General features: G+C 42.7%; 1 non-coding gene across 1 annotated transcript; it reads left to right on the top strand.

The window, feature by feature from the left end:
• The first annotated feature begins 2,740 nt into the window (after nt 1-2,740).
• Nucleotides 2,741-2,814, top strand: Trnan-guu. The gene has a single exon. It is a non-coding gene; the product is annotated as a tRNA-Asn (tRNA).
• The last annotated feature ends 7,496 nt before the right edge of the window (nt 2,815-10,310 follow it).

A 10,310-nucleotide genomic window follows, 5' to 3' on the forward strand; every position in this document is an offset into this window, starting at 1 on the left:
TCTGAACAATTTCACATAAAGCTCCAAGTGACTGGATTTTTTAAATGATTTCTTTTTTTTTTTTAAAGAAAGAAACAATATCCAAAGACCTTTCTGAAATGTCTTGTGTATTTCATGAGGAAATGGATTACTGGTCACCTCCAAACCCCAGTTTCTCATAAGCCACTAGCTGCCTGCTGAAGGGACTAACTGACCCCGAGTCCTCGCTTTCACCGGAGGAAAGATTTGATAAGTGGAAAGCATGACTTGATCCCAGAGCTCAGCTTAACATCACGATAAACCCTGAGTGACACGTGACTCACACAGGCCTCAGTCCTTTCTTGTTCTGTAGAGATCTGGTCAGTATCCTCTTTACCCTGGCTCCGTGGAGCACAACCAAGTCCCATTAGTGGACGATTTCTCAACTTGCTGTTTAAACAGCTCCAGATGGATTGTCCCCTTTAACAACTTAGTTGTCCTTCCCAAATCAGTCACTGAGAAGCAAACTGAGTTAGAGGAGATCCTGGGAGCTACCTGTTCTGAGAGGAAGCTGGAGCCTTTTCTGAAAGCCCTGCCTCCACCATGGTAGCTGGGGCTCCATAAATCCTTGTGGTCGGGCTTGCCTAGTCTGGTAAGACACATGGGGCCTTTTGCACAGATGTTCTTTCTCTTTTTTCCTCTCCCAGGAGAAAATTAAATATATTGGTCCATTAATCTGCACAAGTCAGCCTCCATTGGTAGGCGTGTTCCTGGGAAAGGTAAATTTGCAGTTGAGTGGTGTACAATATCCACAAAACGGACAGGATACACAGTCCTGTTCGGTTTTAGTAATTTCAAAGACCTGACTTCGAAAGAAACAATGGGAATCGTTTTCTTAGATTATCCTAAATTTTAAGGAAAAACTGTTTCTAAAATTGCCAGTAAATTTTTATTGGATCTTCAAAGTTGTGCATAAATATCAAGGCCTAAGTTGAGGTGATCACATTGAGGCAGCAACATCTGCTGCTCTCTTACCTTGGTTAAGTGGGCACTTTGCATAAAAGGAGCGTCAACAGGTATCATTGAAGTAAGATGTTCTGATTCCATTCAGCAGTTTAAAAAATATTTATGTGCCTCTTTTGAAGTACTTTCAAATGTAAGGATCCAAAAAGGCAAGGCTGATTAGCTACTGGAACTAACCATTATGTTATTTAAAATGTTAGCAACTAGAGAAGCATGCTTGAAGACAGTTTTAAAAACCACAGCTGTATTTAGCACAGACCAATTTTCGTTGTGGAATGAGTTAAACTTTTATTCTGAACTAGTTTTTCTCCTGGATGGCTCATGTCTCCTTTTAGAAGTGAAAATGTTGGGAAGGCGATGTCTGAGCCAGGAAGAGAAATGGGGGCTAAAGATGTGGGCATGAGCAGAACTGTTGAATTCTCAGCAGGAGAGCAAATATTTAGTGAATGGGCAGTGAAGTACAAGGTGGCAATCTGTTCTAACTAAATGGTCGGGAGAACAGCAGCAGAGGAGAAACACTTTGAGTCTGAGGGGAAAGGGGCAGCACTTTCTGACTTCAGCATAGATAAACAGATATTTTAAGGTTTGAAGTCAACATCATGTATCATATGCCATCAGCAGGCTCCAGAAGATTCCCATTTTGTTTCAAATGCAGAACTTTCAAGTGCATATCTAAAAGTGCGATGAAAGCTGAGAGGTCCGGCTTGGTGTAAGTTCCAGCTGTTTAACAGCTCAACCTTCCAAGGAACTTCTCTGCTAATTGGTTCTAAAGCCAATTTAAGTTGTCGTCACGCAATTGGGGGACTCGAAATGTTGGTTGGACTAAAGCATGTCGCACACAACTTCTATAAGTCCCGGTATGGATCGTTTTTCGAAGGATTACGGCCAGAGCAAGTTAGTGACAAAAACGGAAATATCAAGTTCTCAAATGGAAACTATTACTTCTTGGAATCGGGAACAGTGGGAGCGAAAATAAAATTCTGAACAGTATTGAAAAGACATCAAGTAAACTTTCACAGGAGGGAAAGATTTTTTCCTGCGGAATATTTATAGGGACGGAGTATGTTTGCAAGCAATGATTCTGCGCTAAAATGTGCCCAGCTAATCATAAATCCTATTTTTTTTCTTCTGTAATTTCTTTTTCAAAAAGCCTGTGAAGGTGCGTGTTCAATAGCGTGGCTTAAACGCAGGTGAAGAGGTCTCAGCAGAGAAAATTAAGACCAATTTAGCAACTGCCCGCAAGCCTCGGGGACACGTTGTAACGAAGAGTTACTGTGACAATCGCACTAAATAAGGTCGAAACGCAAATAGGGATTGCAAATGTTTTAATAAAACCTGGATCTACAAACAAAAGACACGCATACAATCCGACGGTCTCGAAGAGGCTCAGTCAGTAACGTTAGATCAGCGGGCAAACAACCGCCCAAACTGAAACAAAAGGGAAACTCAGCTCGTAAACTGAACATTTTAATGTCCTTAAAAAGATAATCAGAGACTGTCATATTCTTGCAACAGAAACTTCCAAACCGGGGTTGGAGAAAAGGCAACGGTGCTCTAATCCACTTCGTGACGTGTAATTCTGTTCCATCTTGAAGCATAATTTTCCAATATGCTTCAGAAGTGGACGCGAGATTTAAAAGGATTAAGAACGTTGAATAAAATTTCCGCTTCTAAAAAGAATGAGGCAGGAGAAAAAGAAGTCGCGGAGCCTTTATTCTTATTCATAAAAGCCTCGGCTGGAGCTCCTAGCAGCACTGAGGTCTCTGTGGCGCAATCGGTTAGCGCGTTCGGCTGTTAACCGAAAGGTTGGTGGTTCGAGCCCACCCAGGGACGCCTTAGCCTTTTACAAGGCTGCTTTCTCCTGTCCGCTTACGTGTCGTCTATCAAACTCAGGCAACAAACTGAAGTCCAAATCCAACACTCCGCTACTCACCTGTGCCAGCTCCACTTTCCTGTCCTCGTAAATTTACAAATCAACTCTGTGCAATGAATCCCTGCTTTGGCACGTTTCTGTTCTCCACTTTTTCTAACGTGCTAAACATTTGTAGAAAATGGCGGAAACCAGAAGAAGAAAACTATTCTACAATTTCACAATTAAATCTCTAAAAATGAAATAATTTGAAGCGAGAAAAATTAAAAGCAAAGTTACTTTTACATTTTGCTTACACAAAGTACCAGGCCCTAACAAAATAGTTACTTTGGAAAAGCAACCATAGTTTCATCATAATAATTTCTGTCTTGGGTCCAGATTATAAACATTTAAAGCCAATTTTAAGAAAAAGGTAGCATTTGATGAATCAGCCATCAGTGGGCACCTGCCTACAGTACCAGTTTCTTGAGAGGTTAAGGCAGGTGGAATAAATTTAACCCAAGAATTTGAGGCCACCCTGTCTATTTAAATAGAAACCAAAACAAACAAGAAGAAAAAGAAGAGTTGACTTCAGGTACCATTAACAATATTTTAATTTGGGTATTAATTATTTACAAATCGTATTTCTGCTTGTGCGTGCGTGTGTGCGTGTGTGCCTGTGTGTGTGTGTGTGTGTGTGTGTGTGTGTGTGTGTGTGTGTGTATGTTCTTTATTTCCCCTAGGTTCACATAGTAATTTTTATCCTTTTAAGTTGCTGCAACTGAATCCTACAGGCTGAGTAACTTATAAAAAAATAAAATTTAGCTTAGTTTACACTTGTGAAGAATAGGGAGATAGGGAAAGTCTAGGGCTGGAGCCTGTCAGGGTCTTTTTCTAATGGGGACTCTGCAGACACTCAAGACAGTACAAGCATCACATAATGACACAGGGTGAGCAGGCAAACCCAGATCTAGCTTAGAAAGCTACCAATGTCCTCATGAGAGGGGGGATCACCCTCATGACCTTTTGTGGTTCTCATTACCTCCCAAGGGCTCTATCTCCAAATATCACTCCCACAAGACTTCTGGGCTTAAGTTTCCAAGACATGAATATCAGAGGACACCCACCCCCCCAAACAATAGCATTAGCAAAGGCTGGTGGCTATTGCATGCCACCTGCTTGCCAGGTACTGTTGCAGTCTTAACAGTCCTTTAAGGTCAGTCTCATGAATGCTACACAGATGAGCTCCCTGAAGCTCAGTACAGCTGAGCCACTTGCCTGAAGTCATAGTTAGCTTTGAATTCAGGTCATCAGGCCTGAAGCCCATGCTCCTCATTTCCACTCTGCCCACCTTCTAATTCCTGACTCAATTACTTAAGACCAACAGTGATATTTAATCACCTTTTTAAACATCAAGTTTCATTAATATTTTGCTCCATGTGGGGAGTTTGAAAATTTCATAGACTGTAGGAGGGCATTATTAACTTACAAGTTCAACGTGTTGCTCAATTTTATTCAAATGAAATTAGTCTGAGCATTTGGAATCCTCACATGAGCCAGTATCTCTAGGTAACAGTTTGGTGGCATTAAATTGGAAGAGGAAAGATCGAAAATAGAGGAGAATTGGATAGGCAGGCCAAATATGGAGGAGAAGCAGAAAGCCAGAGTAGGAGATATCACCTAGAGTCGGGCCATGGAGGTAGCCTGGTGTCTAGGGACCCAAGGCTGGTGGTGTGCAAGAGTCACCCACACAAGCCTCATCCAGAAGGATGTTGTGAGATGCTCAAGGGTTCACATCTGACAGGTACTCTGGGTGGTAGTTTTCAGTTTGATCTTAAGTTTCTAAGTATGTTCTTCTTCCTGTTTGGGGTGGAGGGAATTAATGGGATTACAGGGCAGGAAATAAAGAGGGAAGAATGAATTAGAACAGAGGTGGGACACTGAGAACAAAACATCCCTGTAACAGAAGCTGCTGACTTTATTGTGTGGGCAAGAGCTGAACACATTGACCTTCTTGGGACCAATGCATACAGATGGGAAAGGCAAGAATGATTTTGGAAACATGGCTTCCATACCTCTCCTATCTGAGATCTCTCAGATACTGCAATGAGACTGTGTTTAGATGTCTTTGTCCTTTAGACATCTCATGCCACAGGGTGTCTTCTTTCGATCAATGTAACTTATTTATTTGTTCTCTCCCCCGACCCCAGCAGCTTCAGGGTTCCAAGAGGGAACAAGTGGAAGATGCCAGCTACCACCTCTTCATTTCATTATTCAAAATAGCCCTAGGCTGTGCCCACATTCCAAAGGAGTGGGCATTAACTCTACCTGAAGTCATGGATGGAGACACCAGTGTGTTAAGGAGGTTGTGGAATCAGTTCTCTTTGGAGACTAACAGAGCCCTTTATCCCTGATATAGGTCTGTACCCACTCTTTCCTTTGGCCATTTTTTTTCTCAGTACTGAGAGAACCACCTGAAACCTAGTATATGGGAAGGCATCGACTGTGCTGCTGTTTTTCTGCATCACTGCAGTTTTTGCCTTGAGCCTGAATACTGACCAGACACATCAGGACTAAACTCAGCCTTGCTCCTCCGTTGCCTGGTCATAGAGATACCCTCCCATACCCAGTCTGACCAGTGATGTTAGCTGAGGGAGATGCAGTGGAGCAACGCTGATGGAAGACATGGAGATATGGACCACCCGTCTACTTACAGTCTCCTTTGAGCTTGCTGTGTGGACCCTGGATATAACCTTTTGCTTTACAGTGGATAACAGCAAGACCGCAGAGCTCAGCTTGTGACGAGTAGCTGTGGTCTCATGACCATGTGGTCACCCTGACAAATGTTATAACCAGTGAGATAGTCAAATGTGTGGTGAATGGCATGTGTCCCTTGGCTAGAGACATGAATACGGTGCCCACAATTTTGACATCTGGAACAGAGGCTCAGAACTCCAGGGGTCCATTTATACACTAACTCCCATGTTCAGTTGCCACGAACTCACAGGGCATCATTCCACATCAAAGATGGTTCTCCTATTACAGAATATGTTAAATTTGTGGCCCAAGTAGTGGGGACTTAGTGCAATACCCTTCCTTTTCCAGGGACTCATGCAAAACTGTGACTCAGATAAACAAGCTGAAGTATGCAAAAAGCTTTGCAGGGCTTTGGAATTTTCTTAGTGGTGAGATGTGTGAAGCACCAATGATTGGCCAGTTGTTCTTGAAAGGGGTGCTGCACCTTCTGGCTTATGGTTCATTCTGACATGATGTCACACAAAGAGTCACACAAGATGTCACAATGGTGTTCAGCAGCATGTATAGACAGCTCAGCTGCCTTCAAACCACGTTATACAAAAGGGTGAGGGAATTAGTTATGAAATCCTAGGAATGTGTACTACTTCTGTCAGCAGTGCAGGCTGCTTCTGCCATTCCTTCTCAGGGTGATGCTTCAATACCGCACAACTGGGGCTATGTTAGCTGCAGGTACAACTGAGACAGAATTTGCAGCAATCTACTGCCATTTTATATATGCATTTTTTTAAAAAAAATTCAGGTACATAGAAATCTGATGGCAACATCAAGCATATTTCTTGACTCTGCAAAGGTGGCAGAAATCAGTGCTATTCTCCTCAATATGACTTCTTTTTTTTCCTTGCACGCTAAGCCAAGGGAAGGAGGAGGCAGTTTCAGAGTCTTCATTTGCTCTCTCCCACTGCACGGCCTATTCTTCACACAAAGATCCAATGTGGACATTTCCACCAGTAGTGGACATGCTGATCATGGACTAAGGCACCAGCCCTCTAGGTGACCCAGGAAGGCAGGGCTGCACTGACCACTTGGCTTGCAAAAGTACCCATTCTAATAGTGGATTGGGGCAGGATGCTATGGTGATTCAATTCCTTCTCCAGGTGTCTTCCAGAATGGCAAATCCTCCTTTCACAGGTTTCCCAAGTAAGGGACACTATCTTTTTTGTTAGGGTGGGTGCTGGAATTTTGTGGGTGACAGAACTCCTCTTGAATGGAACTGGGCCAATCATACAACCTAGTGGGCTCCCATCTTGAGCCATGGCTTAGTTCGAGAAACTGGGCAGATTACATCATATTATTGGGGTGACTGTTCTCAGTCTCCTAAAGCTCTATTATAAAGTTCTTTCTATTATTTTTTAACATTTGTTTATTTATTGTGTGCATATACACATACACACACTGTGGTATGCATGTGTGTGCATGCCACGGCACACATGGAGGTCAGAGGACAACTTGTAGGGGTTGGTTTTCTCCTTCCACCGTGCAGCCTCTGGAAACTAAATTCAGCAGTCAAGCATGATTGTGGGTGCCTTCACCCTTATCCACTGAGCCGTCTTGCAGGCTCTCCGCTCGCTTTATTTTATGTATATGGATGTTTTGTCTGCATGTATGTCTGTGCACAGCTCACATGCCTGGTGCCTGTGGAGGCCAGAAGAAGGTGTCAGATCACCTGAAACTGTTCAGAGGGTTGTGAGATACCATGTGGGTGCTGGGAATCAAACCTAGGACCTCCAGAAGAGAGCAGCCTGTTTCCTTAACCACTGAGCCATTTCTTTAGCCCCTCTTTTCTTTCTTTCTTTTTTTTTTTTTTTACTACATACCGACCAGTCCTGAGCTATGACTCTTCTGCTTCAGTGTCCCGAGTAATAGGATTGCAAGTGTAACCTTTTCATTATCTAGTTTCACCACGATACTTATTAGTGGCTCATTCTTTGTGTCTCAGGGACACTGTATTCTATTAAGCATCTCTGTGGGTCCCCCTCCAGATGAACCTTGCCTGCCATTTCGGTAGGTACCACACTCTGCCCTCCATGACTTCAGGACTCCATCTTTCCCTCACCTGGTATTAGTGCTCCAGCAGCATTTCCAATGTCTGCCCAATCTACAAAGGATAACACAGGCTCTCACAGAGATGGCTCGAGTCCCCTCTCCCATGATCTCCTAACTTTATTGACTAGAAACTCCCCTGGGCCTGCTCATAGCCCCTTTAGGAAAAGGTAAACTACAGGGCAGAAGGCTCTGAGTGTCTGAGATTGTGGAGGAGTCAGCTCCATCTTCTGGGTTGCTGACCAGACTAATTACTGGCAGCCTTCTCCTCTACCTACTTGATAACAACAGTACTAAATAGATAGATCAGCTTTGATTTTTTTTACTTGACAGTAATGAAAAAGCCACACGCATTCAGTAGATACCATACTGGAAATTTATTTTCTTTTCTTGGGCCGGTGACATTTGGTGCATTGCTTCTGGTGATGCTGGCAATGGTGGTAATCACTAGGAGCACAATCAATACTGTATGGTGTACTGTTGCTAAGACAAGGTGTTCAGTGAGGTACATGTATTGAACATCGTTCCAGTGTGAGGTTTTGAACCTACTGTGTGGTTATGGAGACCTGACATCGGTTGTCAGTAAGTACGTGAATACTCCAATGGCTTCTGATGACACATGCTAGCTTGGTCCTGTGGGCCTTTGGGAGTCTAATCTCTTCTTTCCCTCTGCAGGTTGGATTAGGTTATGACTTGTCTAATGGCAAGTAAAGAGATAGAGATGTATCTGGGGACCGTGTGGTCTTGCAAGGGAGAGGGATATGCACCATCTTCCAGCAAGGAGAGACTGCACACCTTTGACAGGATGCAGTGAACCATGCCTATTGAGTAGTTTGGAGAGACTGTGTAAGCTCAAGATGATCCAATTCCTTATGATATGGTTCACTATTCTCCAAAAGGCCCTATGTTTGGCCAGATTGGCCTAGCTTCAGAGCTCAACCTTCTAAAACCCTTGGGTTTCCTTTCTGTCTACTTACAAAAGATTCAATCCTTTTATATGGTAGTAAAGAGGCTGCCTATTGTTTGTGCTATTCCTTAAGTGATAGTTAACCTCAGCCTTTCAATGTCTGTCTTCAGTGTAACCATTGTTACCAGCAATAGGCACTATCTCTGTCTCCTAATATACTGAGATTCTGCACCCACTGGTACATCTCTTGACCAATGTTGGATCCTAATGAATGTTTGTTTTTATGCATGTACTACTTACCACCTCAGAAGCTATCTATGGTCTATCTGTCATAATGGGTCTTCCATGCCTACTGGTCAGTTTGGTGATGCAGCCAAGATGTTGTCTTAAGATCTTCCCAGGACCATGCGTAGCACTGGCTGCTGCAAACCAGCTCTCTCCAGAAATGGGGGGTTCCAAGGTTGGCATGTAGGAGTTTATCAAGGACACTCTGAAAAAACGGCTCCTCTGAGGAAGCAAGATGGGCTAGTAAACAAAGGGAACAGTTGAATTCCGAAGCAGATGTCACAGCAGCCTCTGCTGTTGCCTTCAGAGAAGCACCATCAGATCAAGGTGGCAGGACTCGGGCCTTTGGACATGGGTTGTCCTGGGAGAAGAGACATAAATTTGCCTTGAGGTCACTTCTTCCAGATACAACAAATTCAGCCACAAGCTGCCGTCAGTAGCTGACAAATTCTCCTGGCTATGGCCTGGGACCTGAAAGGGGCCTGAAAGTACAGTATTCACTGTACTTTTCCTAGCTAGTATCATCTTTCTCTCCCTTTCACATTTTTTATTTTTTTCCTGTCTCCCTTGCTACCTTTGTTCTTTTTTACATTTAAAATTATGTGTTTGTTTTTAATTTAAAAGTATAGTAATAATAACCAGTGAAGCCAGGCATATTGGTATAATCCTATACTAGCACTGGGGAGACCAAGGTGGGACAATCATATGTTCAAGACCACCCTGAGCTTCACAGTGAAAGCCTGTCTCAAAAAATAAAAAGACTAAGCCTGATGCACATGCCTCTAAGCCCAGAACTTGGGATCCTGAAACAGAAGGATTGCCACAAGTTGGAAGCCAACCTGGATTATAGACTCTGTCCCAAAAGTCATAAAAGAAAAATGAAACCATTTATACCCATACTTAACGATGATGTTAATACTCCAATTCCCTTTGTATAATCATAAAAATGATCTGTAGTATCCGAATTTTGTGGGTTATTATTATTATTTTTTTGCTTAAAAGTTATTTAGTTTAATTTTTTACAGGGTTTCTCTGTGGCTTTGGAGGCTGTCCTGGAACTAGCTATTGTAGACCAGGCTGGTCTCAAACTCATAGAGTTCCGCTGCCTCTGCTTCCTGAGTGCTGGGATTAAAGGCATGCACCACCAACACCCAGCTCAAATGATGTTTTTTTTTTTTAAACAAATTTCGTCATTTTTTTCATTAAGTCATTGAGTAATCAGAAAATGTGGTCAATATTATAGTTGCCTTTGTAATTCATTCAAGTTCTCTTTATTTTCCACTAAGACTTCAGTTTTGATTTATCTCATATAAACAAAAGATGTAATGTGACTGAATACAGTAGAATATGACCAATACCTATGTGTGTAATAAATTACACAGTGTGAGGTCCAGACAAGATGGCATAGGTCAGGATAAAAGACCATACATT

Source organism: Cricetulus griseus, chromosome 3 (genome assembly GCF_003668045.3).
Source record: "Cricetulus griseus strain 17A/GY chromosome 3, alternate assembly CriGri-PICRH-1.0, whole genome shotgun sequence".
NCBI lineage: Eukaryota > Metazoa > Chordata > Mammalia > Rodentia > Cricetidae > Cricetulus > Cricetulus griseus.